Raw genomic sequence first — 18,652 nt, forward strand, 5'->3', positions numbered from 1 at the left:
TATAATTACCAGTAAATTTGAATTTAAAGCTGTATAAAGATGTGATTCTTTGAATAAAGTTTCCACATTAAAATCATCCCGAGATGTAGAAATAAGACTCAGTCGCTGCTCTAAATGTAATTGGATGGCTGGGAAAATTCTGGTTCCCAATACTGATGTTCACAGTACAGAAAGCAATTGAAACTTCATAAAGTTTTAACTGAATACAATGGATAGAAAATATGCAGTCATAACAAATACACACATTTAGCGCTGGTGCCTCCTCTGGCTTTTGTAGACATTCAGTAAATGTTTGCTACATTAACCTAAATGTGGGAAGAGAAATATTTCTAATACAAATGTTCATTTTGCTAAAATTTTGCTAAAACACACTTCTCTTACTAATTGCTAATAAAGAATATTTTTAGTTTAATATAATTTATGAATTGAAGCACACTTAAGTCAGACATCAGTAACTGTCAAAATTGTGAGTATGAAAAATTAAGCCATATCACCTCCAAAAACAGGATAAATTTGTAGTTAGACTAGCTTCACGTCTTTTGTGAAGTTTCAGAATTGAATATATGAAATCGAATAGCACTAGTCACAGATGGAAGGAGGTGGTTGTCTTTTCTTTTATCAAAAAATTGAATGCAGTGTTCCACAGTTCAAATTAAGATACAGATGATTAACTCCTAGGAATTTTGTTAACATCTTTGTTCCCCTTAATACTCTCTGAAATCCTAGAGAGTTAACCTAAGCTGTGGCATCTATACGTTAGAATATTAACATCAGAATTTCATTAGCAAAATGCCTAAAAAGCTCAAAAAATCCTTAGGTAACATATAAAAATTTAATATGAAGGAAAATTGCCTTTTGAAGAAGCAGAAAAACTCTGACTCTTTTTAAATGAAGTGCAACAGGTCAAACAGTGGCCACATATCAAATTATATATTTTGAGAGCTGAAAATTACTTTAATGATGATCCACTCAAACCCTTTCATTTACAGATAAAAAAATTGAAAGCCAGAGAGATTAAATGGCTTGCCCAAGATCACCCAGCTGGTTACTGACAGAACTTCTACTAGAACCAAATGTTCTTTCTTGGGTCAATCCTCTTTATACAACTTATTCTTTTTGTTTTTATAGCTGACATTTTGTTGTTTTTACTTATTTTTTAAAATAATGATAGATATCGTGTGTGTATGTCTGTTTGTGCGGTAATTTAGGAGTAGTTTATCCTTCTATTTTCCAAATAGCATTACCCATGCATTAGCTATGTCAATTGCATCTGGAATCTGAAAGTATAACTACCAGTTTCTAATATACTTTAGTTTTTGTATACTGTTGGAAGTTGGGTTCAAGACTTTTTAGATTCCAAATTCCTTAGCTTCATAAATATCTAGAGTATTTTAGTTTATAAATAATTATTATAATATTGGTCTATTAGATAATAATTCATATATTAATGTTCTTAGAACTAGATAGACCAGATGGAATTTTTTTCATTCTTTTAACAGTAATTCAAGAAATGAAATGCAAAATACAGATAAATTTTCATCTTATTTTCTAGTGATCATTGGCCTTTATCCCATCATCAATTAGCAATTATATTTTCTACACTTCTATTACCCCCAATAAAATACCACTACTATGCTCTATATGTGTGATGTTGATGAAAAACATTTGAACCCTCTACTTCTCTAACAGGCCCTGAGGTATTTTTTTCGAATTTTCTCCAGATAAAAGGAGTAACAGGCTTATACTATGTCATTTATTTCTGAGAAGCAAGAGAGGATGTAACCACTGGGGCAAAAGTAATTTTGGATCAGGGACCAGAGGGCACACAACAAAGCTAGTGGAAACTTCTGGAAAGAAAAAGAATTATAAGGTTTTCAAGCAGCTGGAATTAGAGTTGTAACAGAGAAGAGGTAGAGATAGAGAGCTTGGAGAAGGCCAATTAATAATAGCCTTTTAATTTGGTATCTGGCTAGGGACACCATTTGGTCCACTTTAAATATACTGTACATTCAAAATACAAGAATGAGAGATAGAGGTTTATAATCAATTTAAGTATTACTTTAGTGAAGGAAATGACCATACAGGGGTAAATTTATGCAACTGAAATTTCCAGGGCACTTGATTTTAATAGATTTTATTGAGTGAATTTAAAAATAAGCATGCCAATGTTTATAACTACTCATTTCTGTGGTCAGTTTTATGCTACTTTTAAGAGGCTCTATTGATTTTTCCATATTTTTTTTTAGTTTTGAATGACAAATTTTAGCATATGTGAAAATATTCAGTATTGGCAGAAATTTGTTTTAGATGATTTTGAAAGAAGTATGAATGAATCGCTATTTTGTGGAAGTTTATTAGCAGTTCAATATCTTCAGTGGAGATTTATTTAAAGACAACCTCTAACAGCAGTGGGATACCAAGTACAGGGTAGTGGAAGTACTCCAAGCGCAGGCACAGACAAGAGTACAGTGCTTTAGGCGAATTTAAAAACAATGATAGAACTCCTGAAAGTTGTTGTTGTTTTTAATATCATCATGCACCAGCAATTCTAAATAATATCAGTGACACGATTTTTCTCTTCACTGGGGCAGAATGCTCCAACTACCCCTTCTTCCTTTGGTATGCCAACCTCTAACAGTAAATACTAAATATTTGTGCAAAGTTGAAAAAACTATTTAGGAATGTGTAGTCATTCATTCATTCTGCGTGTTGATATGGTCGCCAGGCAGTGCAGAGTTCCCTTTAAATATCTGTATTAAGAAATCTACATTAAATAGGCAAGAAAAAATATAAATAGAGCGGTATAGATAGATAGATATTTATAGCCTAAGTTTTAAAAATTTACTCTTTATTGATATAAATGTTATATACAATAATGTACACACATCTTCAGTAAACACCTTGATAAATTTTTCAAAATACATATGCGAAATGTAATCAAGCTGTTTATGTATATAATCTTCATCTACATCATTTGCACATTATAAATTGCATGCAGAAAGGATTTTATTTTGCTTTGGATAAGGTAATTCACGCATGGAATCTCCATGCTAATGATATGATTTTCAGCTATATTTAATGAGTACATTCCTGCTTTTATGCAGAAGTTGTAGTAGAGGCAGTTAGTAGCACAGATTTAGTTAAATCTTGCAGGTGCTTACATAGTTCCCTAGCTTAGAAGAGAAAATATTTTCTTTAGGGAACACAATAAAACAATTCTCATTAATGTATCTTTAAAAGAATAAATATATGTTTAAGTGTACTGTTAGTGTCTACTAAAGTTCTGAAACTAGATGTTTGACTTTTCGTCCTGCCAGACAGTAGCTCCCGCTAAACTTTTTTCCATTGCATAGATTTTCTTTTTGTTTTTTCCCTCTCATTTGGCATTTTTAAAGGTCAACAGGAAAAGCCTAGCAGCAAATCAGACCAGACCTTTCATTTGAAACAGTTCCAGTTAATTGAAATAAAATATAACTTTAAAAAGTACAAGAACATAAACAGGTACAACAAACTACTACCTAAGAGGCAATTAATTGCAACTTCTTTCTGTGGACCATGTCTACCGTCCCCACTCTGATCCAAAAGGCCTGCCAATATGGTTGTGTTCTTATTATTAAACGTGCATCTTTAAAAAGGTGCCCTATTCACGCTGTTCTTTGGAATTCTCCTGTGGGAGGATAGTTTACTGTAGGAACTTTGGCACAAAGAAGGTATCATGAGGTCATTGGTAGCATGATTTGAAAGCTAGGTGGGCAAAAAAGGGGAAGCTAAATATCAGAACAGTATTACTCTTGTCACAGTTTTGCCAAGTTTCCCTTCAATGCCATGACTTTGCAAGTTACTTAGAAATATCCTATAGAATTATCTTCTTCCTGCTGCATTCAAAGAGCACATCACATCTGAGTACTTTGTTATATCTACATGGGGTAGGCAACAAAGCCTTAAATTAGGGTTACGAGCATTTAGCAGTGCCAGTTTAATTTATAGAAAACACACCAGATATGTCAGTCAAACTTTATGGTAGACTATGCTGAAAAACTTTGATGTTTTGATTCATAATTGAATACATTTGTGCAGGTACAGCCAAATGTAAATATTTGCTTTTTGCTTTTCAGAAACTGAGTATCAGTATCTCATGAAATTCTATGTTATTAAGTAGCTTTGTATATGCAGAAAAAATTTATGCTTCAAGTAGGCTGGAAAAACCATCATAAAATTTAAATTCCCAAAAGATGAAGAATTTTTCAACTCAAATAGGATTTGGAATCATCAAAACATATGTAAATTTGAAAAAAAAGATTGACTGAAATTTAAAATTCTGCAATAGTAATTACAAAGCTTGGATTTATGATAAAAAAATATCTTAATGGATAAATTACTAGTGAACCAAAAGCCAAATTGGAAAACTAGAGCTTTCCTTACTTATTTCCTTACTACATGAATAAAAGAATAATTTAAATAAAAGCAGTAAAGCAAAATTATGATAATTTTAAATGCTTTAGGATAAGAAAATGTAGGAATATACTTATCCATGCACAAGAAATTAGTTAATGAGTACTTTGTAAATATTATAGCATTTCATTCCCAGAACATTAATTAGATAAGAAGTTCTAAAATTTTCTCTTGGTCAATTTTTCTGTAAATATTAATTCCAAAGTCATAGAATGGAAAAAATAGTAAATATTTTGTCTCAATAATCTATTCCACACTTTTCCAGTTAATCGTCTACTGGAAGAAACTTAGTTTTGACAGATTTTAATCTTCAGGGCAATGTCTGATTATTACTATTATTTTGTCTTTTTGGTCTGTGATATTCAATAAACATCTAGACATGATATGCCTTATATCTGGCACTTCTTATTTAATCCTCACAATATTATGAAATAGATTTAAACAGGTTAAATAACTTTCCCCCAAAAAGTAGAAAAGACAAAACCATAACTCAGACCTAAGACAAAGGCTTCCACTCATAACTAAAAAGATAATCTTTATCTTATAATTATCTCTGGAAAATTCAGTATCCTGCAGTTTACATTAAAAAGAGAGAGAGACAGGCTGGGCCCATGGCCTGGTGGCTTAGTTTGGCACACTCCGCTTCAGTGGCCCGAGTTCGGTTCCCAGGCACAGACCTATACCACTCGTCCGCGGACATGCTGTGACAGCGACCCACATACAAAATAGAGGAAGATTGGTACCGATGTTAGTTCAGGGCAAATCTTCCTCAGCAAAAAATAAAATAAAATAAAATAAAGAGAACAAGAAAGCTGGAACTTCCAGGTAGCTTAAGAGAATATGTAGTTACCAAGTCCCAAAATTTCCCTCTCAAACTATGTGAGATAATTTCAGAACTATAAAAATTTTACACCAAAATCATACCTCAGCATTATTCAAGACAGAGAATGCTGAAACTGCAAAATGGCTTTGAGGAAACAAAGGGAAAATCAACAATACTTAGCACACAGTCACTCATACTCATGCCCCCACACCTTTGCCCTGCTACAGAGCTTTGTGAGGAGGAAATGCAAACTGAGAAAATCAGTGAGGAGAGCAAAGGGGCCTAAGGGTGATTTGGAATGTGCCCTTAAAAGATTAAATCAACTCTAAATCTAAATACAGTGGTAAAGTGTCCAGGCAGATCAGAGTAAGGACTACAGGTAAGAAATTTCAAAACAAGCTTAATTTAAAGGTCCAGAGGCAATTTATAGAGCTATATGAAATTTAAAGGGACAATTTAAAAAACCCTTAGCTTCTGGGGGAGAATAAAGGCTAAAAGGAAGGAAAAAACATTCCATGACAATTAGATGATGAAGGGGAAAAGGAGATAAAAATGGAAAATTTAAAGTTCTGAAAAATATAAGGTAAAGTTAAAATCAAAGATTCACAACCTTCATAACCCTTCCCATACCATCAAAATAAACAAAATAAAGCTGACAAAAAGAACACTACTAAAGGAATTTGCTAGCATGATAATAGAGGGAAACATTAGTCTAGGAATCTTATAAATCATTCCAGTGAAAAATATGACGAGGAAAGTAATATCCACAGAGAAATGTTTATAAAATCAGGAAATAAAATTATACTCATCAACTGAGTTAACCAATCCTGAAAAACACACTTGAAGCAAAATAAAACTGTAAGAGTACACTGCAAAATGGATTAAATATTCTAAAACAAGCACTCAAGGATATGGAAAAATTTAAAAGCAAACAATCAAATAACCATGGAACAACAGGGAATCTCAATTTTTGCTGTTGGGAATGCAAAATGGAATGATACAGCCACTTTGGAAGGCAATTTGGCAATTTCCTACAAAGCTAAACATAGTTTCCTACAATCCAGCAATCATGATCCTAGGTTTCAAATGATTTGAAAATTTATATCTACACAAAACCTGCACACAAACGTTTTTTGTAGCTTTATTCAAAATCTCTAAAGATCTGAAGCAACCAAGATATCCTTCAGTCGCAAATGGTTAAACAAACTGTGCTACATCCATATAATGGAATACTCTTCAGCAATAAAAAGAAATGAGCTATAAAGCCACCCAAAGACATGGATGATTCTTAAGTGCCCATTGCTAAGGCAAAGAAGCCAATCTTAAAAAGGCTACATATTACATGATTCCATTTGTATGATATTCTGGAAAATACAAAATTCTAGAAATAGTAAACAGATCAGTGGTTGCCATGGGTTCAATGCAGGGAGAGTTGAATAGGTGAATTACAGGGGATTTTTTAGGGCAGATAAACTATTCAGTATGATACTTTAATGGTGGACACATGACACTATGCATTTTTCAAAACTTGTAGAACTTTACCGTAAAAATATTGAAGTTTAATGCATACATTTTAAAAATTATTTAAGAGGTTGGGAGATCCCAGGATGGAATGCAGGCTGTAATAAAAGAATTTAACTTTCTTACAAACATATGAAACAACCTCACTAAAGGGGGTGGGAGGTAGTGCTATTCTAGGTAACTTTGTAAACGAGTGATGTCAGTAAAACTAAAGACAAAAGAAACTGTACATAAGGACTGTAATCTAGTTAATAAAGTTGTTTCACATGAGGGAACAGGTTAACAATTCTGAAACTGCTATCCATGTATACTGGAATTGAACAATTGAGTAAATTGACGACAGATGATGAGGTCAGATTTCTCTGTTAGTTATAGACCAGCAAGGGGCAAAGGCTAGAACTATCCATGTGATAAGGGATAGGAGTTGGAGACATCATTATGAACTCATGCTTTGCTGTAATATAGATCTGGACACTTATACATAGGATAATCTATAGGTATGTGTATATGCGTGAGTTTGTATAAAAACATGAATTTTTTTGCTCTGTCAGTGAAGTGTATGAAACAATGACATTCATAGAAGTGAGCACAAGCAACACCCAATAAAAACATTCTCTAATAAAAGAAAACAGGGCTCTTTGGAAAAATGGTTTATTGTAGGGCTAAGATAGAAAATATTTAATGTGAGACCTCAACATCTTGTAGTGCCAGAAAGTACGGAAGTGCTCTTTCTTTCTCTCTTGCTCTCTCACTCTCTTGTTCTTTCTCGCTTTCACACACTCATGCATACACACACACACACTCACACACACACATTTATGGAAATATGCCGAAGAGACACAGGAGCCAACTGAAAAAGGTCACAGTGGCCAAAGCTTAAGAATTTGAGCAACAAAATAAATAAAGCAATATTGGATTATAACCCAAAGTATAAAGTAAATATCCATGAGTCCATATTTACATAAATAAATGTTTGAATAAATAGTGTAAGAGAAGAGACAAATGTCTTGTGCAGAAGAATTCCCAATAATTTATGTTACTATTTTATGGAGATGGACCATTATCCCCTCTCCTGAGTGTGGACTGAGGATGATGACTTCGTTTTTTAAAAAAAGAGTAACTTTCCAATGAGGAAACATGACAAAAACTAATTCAGCTAGGTGGTTGAGGTTGACCTCAGAGTTATACGTCATATTGTAGTACGTACTCTTGATATGATATGACGAGAATGGTATTTTGCCTGTACGACCTTCCTTCCAAAAACTCACAACCCCAGTCTAATCATGATAAAAATACCAGACACATCCCAGTTGATGGACATTATACAAAATCCCTGACCAGTACTCCTCCAAACTGTCAAGGTAATCAAAAACAAGGAAATTTTGAGAAACTATCAACCAAGAGGAGCCTAAGGAGAAACGAAAATTAAATTTAATGTGGTACCCTGGCTGTGATCCTTGGATACAGAAAGGGCATTAAATAAAAACTAAGGAAATACAAATAAAGTATGGACTTCTTATAATAATAATGTATCAATATTGCCTCATTAAATGTGACAAATATACCATACTACTGAGAGATGTAATAACAGAGGAAATCGGGTATGGAGTTATAGGGACTCTACTATTTTTGCATTTTGCTGTAAACCTAAAAATACCATGAAATATAAAGTTTATTTAAAATATTAAACTATTTAACAAAGAAAGTGTGAATCAAGGATTTCATATCCAGCCAAGGTGTCCTTTAAATATCAACATTATTGAAATAAAATTTTCAACATAAAAGAACTTAAGAGAGAGTGGAACCATGGTTACTAAGGCCTAGAAGATGGTGAAAATGGGGAGAGTTTTGTCAAAGGACATAAACTTTCAGTTATAAGATGAATAAGTTCTAGGAATCTAATGTACAGCATGGTGACTGTAGTTAATAACACTGTATTGTATACTTGAAATTTGCTAAGAGAGATCTTAAGTGTTCTCACCATACCAAAAAAAAAGAGGTAATTATGTGAGGAAATAGATGTGTTAATTAGGTTGACTGTGGTATTCATTTGAAAATGAATACATATACCAAAATACGATGTTAAACACCTTAAACATAGACAATTTTTATTTGCCAATTATACTTCAATTAAGCTGGAACAATATTTTTCAAAAAGGACTTAAGAAATTCTGCACCCATCAACCTTTCTTGAAAAATCTATTAGAGGCTAAATTTCATACAAGTAAGTGATGACAGGGATAACTTCAGCAAAAGGACTAATGCTGAGTATTTAAAAACAAAAATGTACATATAAGACTAAAACCTAGGTGGAGATGAGAATGGAAAGCTGATTTACAAATGTTATATATTATGAAAAAATTAAAATAACACATCTTTAAAAAGCAAGAAAAGGGAGAGAGAAAATAAAAAAAATGCTGATAGTTGTATAGTATATGTAAGTTTAAAGACTACTGAGGGGAAAACCAAAACCAACCAAACAAACAGAAATTCAATCTACCAAACCAGAGAGTAAAAGATTAAATAAGGAAACAGGGAACGAAGCTTATTTTTAAAAGGATATAAGCCTGGGTTAGTGTCCCTATAAATATTTCCTAGCTCTGTTGAGAGGACCTAGACACAGTGAAAACCCAGTAGCAAAGCACACTCTGTGTCTAGCTCTTGGTTTCTGAATACCACTTTCCAATTAAAGAAACCAGAGCTCCTTGGAGAAGTGGCTGATTTTAAGCTCGGAGCAGGTGAAAGATAAGATGAGCTTGGAGCATTTTGTAGTGCCAGAAACACTCTGTGTTGTGCTCAAGGAACACAAGGACGGGAGCATGTCAAAAGAACACAGGATCAATCTGAAAGGAGTCCCAAAGGCTAAAACTAGAACAATAAAATTAATAACATGGTATTATATACAAAATATTTCATGAAGTTTATATTTTATTATATAAAATATGAATTATATATCATTATATATTGTATTGTATATACATATTATATATTACATTTATATTTTACTATATAAAAATAAATTTATTTTGACACCAAATAATATAGTATTAGATTGTAATCCAAAGTATAAAATAAATATACATGACCCCATACTGACATAAATAAGTTATCAGATAAATAAATAAGTGGAGTAGAAGGCACAAATCTTCCTTAGAAAAGAATTCCAAATAATATAAGTAAATACTCCCCTGACAGTTGGATCTTAATTTCTCACACTCTTGAGTATGGGATGGACTTAGTCTTACATCCAAAGTAAAGGGTATATAATGGAGAAAAATAGTAATTTTAGAGTGGAGAAACCTAACAAACACTTTTAACCAAATGATCAAGGTTAACATCACCTTACCAGTGATAAATCATGTTGATATCAGGTGTTCTCTGATACAATGAGATGAAGAGATGAGAATATCACTTCTGTGGTATTCCTTCCAAAAACCTGTAGTCATCACCTAATCATGAGGAAAATATTACCCTTCATGTAAGAAAGAAGTGTGTATAAGGAAATGCACATGTATCTGTACATTTGTGAAAAAGATACACAGGAAGGATTTTATTAAAGACACTAAAGAGATGGATTACATACGGGGTTTGAGTGGAAAAGGGAAAGAGGTAGAAATAAGGGGAGGAAAGCAACACAGTAGAAAGCATGAGGAGGGTGTGACACCTCTCTGAGTATAACTATTTTATAGCTCTTAATCTTATAATTATGTTAATCTTTCACATCATCTTCAAATACTAAAAAAATAACCCAACAGTTAAAACCAATCAGGATGTGAAAAGAAAACAAAATGCAATACCAACAGTAAAAGAAGAACCTACCTCTATCAAAAATAAGTAAGTTAACCACACTGAAGTGGGTGGGGAAGAAAAGAACTAACCTAAGTAACTCTGGAAAACAGTATCTTGGCCATATCCTGTGAGGCAAAAGACAAAAAGAATGTACATATATGCTAGAATCCACTTAGTAAATGTGTTTCTCCCAGAGGTGTGGGTTAGCAATTCAAAATTTACGTTATGTTTATGCAAGAAAAGAATAAAATTTTCTCCTTGGAGATGTAGTGAATTCTAAAGCTGGGGCGAGGGAAACCATAATGTCCCAGGAATATCTTATAGTGCCAGAAAGTAAGGAAGCGCTCAAAAAAAAGAAAAAAAGTTTGTCCGAAGTACATAAGGGCCAACCTGAAGGAGATCCTAATGACCAAAGAGAGATCCTAAAAACAAATTGAGCAAGAAAATAAATAATGATAGTGTTGAATTTTAGACAATAGAATAAAATAAATATTCATGAGTTGATACTAATATAAATAAATAACAGAATAAATAAATAAGTAGACGAGAGGGGCAATTCTTTCATGCAGAAAAGTTTTAATTAACAAGTGTAGAAGGAAAAAGAAGATTATTATCAGGCAAACATTGCAGTAGTAATTTTTGCAAACAAGATTCATAAATGCTGTAAACTAGTGGAAGAAAGTTTGGGGAGAAACAGGATGTTTGCATAGTCTCAATGTATCTCCCCCAGATTTTATTAATTACAAGGGAGAAAATAGTCACTTTACAAGAGAGAAACCCAGCAAGAAGTAACTTAACTGAGTGGTCAGGTTCTACATCAATAGTAACAACACTGTTAACATCATGAACCACTTCATTCAATGCACAGAGGTCAACATCAGTTCAGCGATATCCTTGAAAAAAATCCATAATCTCAATCTAATCTAATCATGATAAAACATCAGAAAAACCCAATTTGAGAGATGTTCTACAAAATAACTGACCAATACGCCTCAAAATTGTCAAGGTCATGGAAGAAAAGGAAAGATTGATAAACTGTCACAGGTTAGAGGAGACAAAATAGAAATAGTTAATAAACGCCATATGTGATCCTGGGCAGGATCATGGAGCAAAAGGTATTTTAGTGGACAAACTTGTTAAATTTGAAGTAAGGTTTGTAGTTTTAGTAAATAGTCTTGAACCAATGTTAATTTCCTGGTTTTGATACTTGTACTATGATTACATAACACGCTACATTAGGGGAAGTTGGGTGAGGGTTATAAGGAAAATCTCTGTACTATTTTTGCAACTTTCCTGTAAGTTTACAAGTTGAAAATGAAAAGTTAAAAAGAGTTTTCAGGAAAGAATTACCTTTCCTGAAATTCTCAAAAGCAATTTTGAGGTGCCTCTTTAACGTCAGCAGAGGTGAAACTATATTTGTTCATTGGTTGAAAGTTTGCGAGCCTTAAAACAACAGTACTGAGAAATAGCTATAGCAACAATTGTAGTTGGAGATTTTAATATAACCTTCTCAGAAAACGACATAGCATACAGATAAATATACATAGAGGCATCGAAAACCAAAATAATTAGTCAGTTCTAGTTAGTAGAATATATACTGAGCTCTGTAACTCAACAGAAAAAGAACAGTTATTCTTTTTTAATACACATTGAGCATTTCCAAATTAGACGATATATCAGGCCACAAAAGAAGCCTCCATAAATTCCGAAGGATTAATATGGTCCATGGCCAGAATGCAACAAAATCAAATTAGATAGAAAAAATGTGTAATTCCATATTTGGGGAAAATTAATAACACTGTCAAATAAATTATGAAGGAAATCTAGCAATATTCAGAACTGATTGACAGTAAAAATACTACATCTCAAATATGAATGTACTTAAGATCACTGAACTGTACACTTAAAAATGGTTACGATAAGGGGCCAGCCTGGTGGAGTAGTGATTAAGTTCACATGCTTCGCTTTAGTGGCCCAGGGTTCACAGGTTAGGATCCTGGGCACAGACCTATCACCATTTGTCAAGCCTCTCTGTGGTGGCATCCCACATAAAATTGAGGAAGATTAGCACAGATGTTAGCTCAGAGCCAGTCTTCCTCACAAAAGAAAAAACAAAAAGTTAAGATAGTAAATTCTGTGTTTCGTGTATTTTACCACAATAACAAAATGAGGAAAGATGGAGTTCATGTCAAAATCAGTACTTGGGGAAAATTTATAGCTTCAAATGTACGTATCAGGCCAAAAAACCTGAAAATCAGTAAATGAAATATTCATATGTAAAAGGTGCCACAGAGCAAAGCAAATGAAATATAAAGAAATAATAAAGATAGAGGCAGAAATCAATAAAAATCGGAGAACCTTAATAATATAAATTTTCTTTGAAACTACTCATAAGATAGAACACTGTTAAGAATGATTAAAAACAAAAGAAGGAATTAAAAAAGGTGATAAATATAAGCATGAGAACTAAAAAAAGGATAAAATGCTAATGTGAACAACTAAGAAAGTGAATTAGAAAACTTACATTAAATGATAAATGTCAAAATTGGCACAAGAATATCTACAGAGCTTGAAAAATGTACTTCAAATATGAACTGCTAGTCAAAATCTTCCACTGAAAATAGTACCCAAATGGTTCTACATGTGAATTCTACCAAAATGTCAAGAATCTGTTTTACTATGTCTAATATAAGCTGCTTTAGAACTTATCAAAAGTCCATATAGTTTTATGATGCTAATGTAGTCTTGACTTCAAAACAAAAGGAGAGTAATATATAGAAAAATTACTATATAGGTCTATTTCACTTATGAATGTAACTTCAAGAGTCCCAATACATTAGGCTGCTAAATCAAACTATGTATTAAAAATTATATCAAGATCAAGACAAGTTTAGTCTAGGAAAACAACTTCAGAAAATATTGTCAGGATAATTTGCGCTATCATTAGACTAAAGAAAAAACTAAGTTTATCATAATTGATACAGAAACGGCACTTAATAAATCTTAACATTAATTTATGATAATTACTTTTAGTAAACTTGAAATAGAAGCATTTGTCCCTAATTTGGTAAGTATTATATAATCAAATCCTATAACAGATTTTTACTGGACGGAAATATTTCAGTTTCATTTCTTTTGAGATTGGGAAAGGGACCTACACCATCACCACTAGTATTTAATATAGTAGTGGAGGTTTGAGCCAAAATAATGAGTAAAGAAAAAAGGTAACAAGATATGAGGATTGGGAAGCATGGTCGGCAGAAAGCTAAAATGATTCCCAATGATCTATGCCCTATATAATCCTCTCCTTTTGAGTGCGGACAGGATCTGTGAATGTGGTGGATATCACCACAGGGTTAGGTTACCTTCTGTGACAAATGTGAAGGGGTTTGGAGATGTGACTATCAGTTGATTTTCAGTTAATTAAGACAGGGAGGGAGTATCCTGAGTAGGCCTGACCGAATCAAGTAACCCCTTCAATAAACGGTGTAGAGGCCAGAGACTCTCCTGCTGGCTTTAAAGAAGCAAGTTTCCATAAGCCCTATAGCAGCAAGAAAATGAATTCCACCAACATCCACACGAGCCAGGAGAAGGACCCAGGACCTCAGATGAGACTACAGCCCCAACTAACATCTTGATTTTATTTATTTATTTATTTCTTATTGCAGTAACATAAAATCTTGATTTTAGTCTTGTTAGACCTTAAGCAGAGAATCCAGTTAAGCCATGCCAGAACTTCTAATACAGAAAACTTTTAGATAATAAATGGATGTTTTCCTGAGCTACCAAATTTGTGGAAATTTGTTACACAACAAGAAAAACCTAATATCAGAGAGAAGAGATTAAACCGTCATTATTTACAGATGTTCTGATCATGTAAACAGAATCAACAATAGAACAAATATACAAACTACTAGAAATAATAAGGAAATCAGTTTGCCAGATAAAAGAACTACCTATACAAAGTAATAGCATTTATCTATACCAGTACTAATGAATTAATAAATATAATCAAATGTAAGATATAATTCACATAGTCAGTAAAAATTTATAAAATATCTGGAATTAATTTAGATTAGGATATATGAGTACTAAAATAATTTAAATAAAGAGAAAGGCATACCATGTTCTTGGATGAGTTGATTTAATATTAAAAATATTAATCCTCACCAATCTATAAATAAAGTTCAATCTCAATAAAAATTGTAGTTGTGTTTTAATAATAATAAAATTACTGCAAAATTTATATGGAAAAATAGAGATTTATAAGTAGCCAAGTCAATATTAAAAAGGAGAAATTAAAGAGACCTGCCTTCTAATATATTAAAACAGACTATAGAATGATCATAATAAACACAGAGTAGTATTGGTATAAGAACACATATTGAACAAATACTCCAGTGGAACAGAATAAGCAAATCAGAGTTAGATTCACATGTATATAAGAATGTTACTATGACATAGCGTATGACAAAATTGACACCACAAAGCAAAGGGAAAAAATGAGTAGTTAAGGAGACTATGTAGGGAAATCTATCTCACTATAAGTAGAGAAATAAACCTAAATCTCTTAATACACTTAAAAAGATACATTACAGATTCATTGAAGGTCTACATATGAGAGCAAAAAATTTAAAGTTATTCATATTAAATGTAGGAGAATATTTTTGCTCTCTAGGTCTGGAGAAGATCTTCTTACAACAAAATTCAAAAGCACATACAATGAAGTTAAATTTATGGATTTGATTTCTGTTCAATTAAGGGTACCATGGACAAAGTTAGTAGATGATAGAACAGCAGAATTCATTTGCAATGTCTAAAACTAACACAGGATTAATATCTAGAATATATGCAACTCCCTTAAAATTCAAAAGTAAAAAGACAGGAATGAAAGTAGAAAAATATGCAAAGGATATGAACATTGGGAAGATAAATTCCAAAATGGCTAACAAGCATACTAAGTACTGTTCAAACTTATTAATAATCAGAGAAATAAATATTAACACACTGATGTATCACTTAATACCTGTTAGACTAAAAAATGAAGAAAGCTGGATATATGCAAATATTGGCAGAAATGTGGGGACATAGAAATTTTCAATTACTGATGATACTGGGAGAGCACACTGGTGCAGACATTCTAGAGAATAATCTAGCGCTATTTAATCAAATGTGTGTGTGTTTATATATATATATATATACACCCTATAACTCAGCAATTACACTTCTGAGTATATAACACAAAGAAAGTTTCACGCATGTTCATAAAAGGCTCTATATTAGTATATCCTTTGTCATGCTACTTTTGGTGCTGGGGAGTTTGATGCAGCTGAATGTTTATTACTGGGTGAGTGTATAGGTAAAGTGGGATGGATGCCCATCATAAAATATGATACCTCATTTAGAAGCAGTGAATTAGGTGTACACACAGCAACATTAACAGATATTAAATGCATAATGCGTAATAAAATTTTTTTAAAAATCAGAGAAAGAAAATACATTTAGGTAAATAAAAATATGCACAAAACTTCACTATTCATTCTTTGAGAACCCATCCAAATAATTAAAGAAAACAAACATATTAAATGGCCGCCTGTTATGCGGGGAGTAGGAAGAAAATTTGTGCATGATATGGTGATGAAAGAAAACAAACAAATAAATAACCAAAATGTTTCCAAAAGAAATAGAAAATGTAAATGGACAATTGATTATTAATAAAAGTGAAATGTGACTCAAAAGTTGCTTCCTCTACCTACCCTGCCTCCAATCAAAAAGACAGGATTTTCTAGGATCAGGTCCTTGACAAAACTTCGAGTAATTTGTGTCTGTGGCTTAAGTAATTATAAACGATATATCCCAAAGATCCATCAGTTCCATTCCCCAGTACATATTCCTAAAAAATTATAACATATGTCCTTAAGATGGCATACGTTGTTTTTGATGGCCAAGTTTTGGAAAAATCAGAGAGTTCATCAGTGCAAGAATAAAATTGTGGTAGAGATATCCCTGGAGTACTGTGCATCATTTAGAAGCAACAGATCAGAGGTACACATAAACATAGTCCTGGGTAGCAAAAGTAAGAAAAAGAATGCAATACATAATGCAATGCCATTTACTTAAACTTCAAATACATATGCACAGGAAAGTGCACATTTTGTAAGAACACAAACAAGAAATACACGTTAAATAATTGGAATGGTTAACTATGCAGGAATGGTTGACTATAGACATATTAAAAGATTCTTAAATTCTCTGAGCTTCATTTTATACATAAGAAAAATAGAAACAATAATTGCAATTTAAAGTTTTTCATAAAACTCAAAAAAGGAAGAAATAATTTATGGTCTTTGACATTTTTCTTATTTCTCACTTTATTTCTTAAGATTTAGCACAAGATAATCAGAATAATTAGCTAAGATACACCTGATTTACTGTCATATGTATCATTTTATTATACACATATCCCAGAGGAATAAATATATTCTTCACCACCCAGTGATAATAATGCAACATGACACAGTTCTGTTCTAGGCACTAGACAAAAGAAAAGAAAACAGGTACATCTTGGGGCATTCAGAGTGAGGCAAGAGCCCAAGAAAATGAAGAGATCAATAAATAATGTGTATGGGCTTTTGTTATCCTGCCTTCGTCCTGTGGCAGCTGTACATTATTCACTATATTTTGGTACCTGTGAAGGAAAAGTATCATTTCTGCTGACCTTTGAATGTGGTAATTTACTTAGCCCAGCAGCCAGGTAGCTGTACAGTAAACAATGATAGAGTCAGGAGACCATGTTTGCCTGCAACCAACCTCAAATGCTGTGCCACCATCAAGCCAGGCTTTCTGCAATATCAGTTTCATGAAGGCATAGTAACTCTTAAATCAATCATTCAAGTAAATATCAATGGCAGTTATTGCATGAGGCAACATAGATTGAATAGTCTCACTTGTTTTTATGAACGTGCCATATTATCGAAGAGTCTGTTTTTTGGCTTGCAAAAGAAAGAGCACTGCATTTGGAGCAACAGTAGAACCCTGTCATCAAAAACATCCAAAACTGCTGGGAAAAAGCTAGATTGAGCAAAGGTAAACACTCAATTTAATTATTTTGCTTCATAACTTCAAAAGCTAAATGTTGCTATTGTAGAAATGTAAGTAATTTCAACAGCAGTGTTGAAATGAAGTAGATAGAACAGTGATTGGAGGTTGTGAGGGTTGTCATCAACATGAAATTAGCAATGCTTCTTATAAAAAAAAGGCAGATTCTGAGATCGGTCTCACAAAAGTGATAGATGAATAGCTAACTTCTAGTTTCAACACGTCGTAGACTGTGTAAGAACAGGAAGCTGGCAGAGTATCAAGCTAACTGTTGTGGTCGAGAAAAATTCAATTCCTTAAACAACAAAATGTGGACATAAAGTGAAACTAAACTGAAAGAAACTATAAAAGAAAAACAATTCTATGCTATTTTAAAATGTATACATGTGCCATGGAGTATCATTCTACCATCTACTATTATATGATACAGCACAAATCATAGAGCATTGAATAACCACAAAGCAGTGTGTAAAAAGCTAGGGAAGTAGCATGATACTGCAGTACATCCTAGGCTCCATAAGAGGCTACTAGGTTTTGATCTCTCATTTGCTCTCTGATCCCTCAGCACAAAGTGGATCCACAGCAGTTTCATATTCACTTAAGTGACCTGTCTCAGTTTACACAAAGAACAGGTGAAAAATAATTCAGAGGAGAAGGAACTATTAGCCAGATAAAATAAAAATACAAAAAATAATGAGAGGATTGTATTAAATAATATCTGGGCCTCATCTTTAAGCATTAAATTGTCTATGTAGTATTGATTCCTGGGTTTTAGCTCTGTTTGAATACTATGTCTTAACAGGTATTATGTTATAAGCTCCCAGTTGAAACTTTTAGTACATTTTCCTTACATGAGGGGAATGATATGAAGACAGAGAACAAAAGATGAGTGTGATCACATTTTATAGGCAAATGAGGCTAAGGCTAAACCATTAACAGAAAATTCTAAAAAGAGACCTAGATATCCAG

This window comes from Equus quagga, chromosome 10 (assembly GCF_021613505.1).
Source record: "Equus quagga isolate Etosha38 chromosome 10, UCLA_HA_Equagga_1.0, whole genome shotgun sequence".
In the NCBI taxonomy this organism is placed as follows: Eukaryota; Metazoa; Chordata; class Mammalia; order Perissodactyla; family Equidae; genus Equus; species Equus quagga.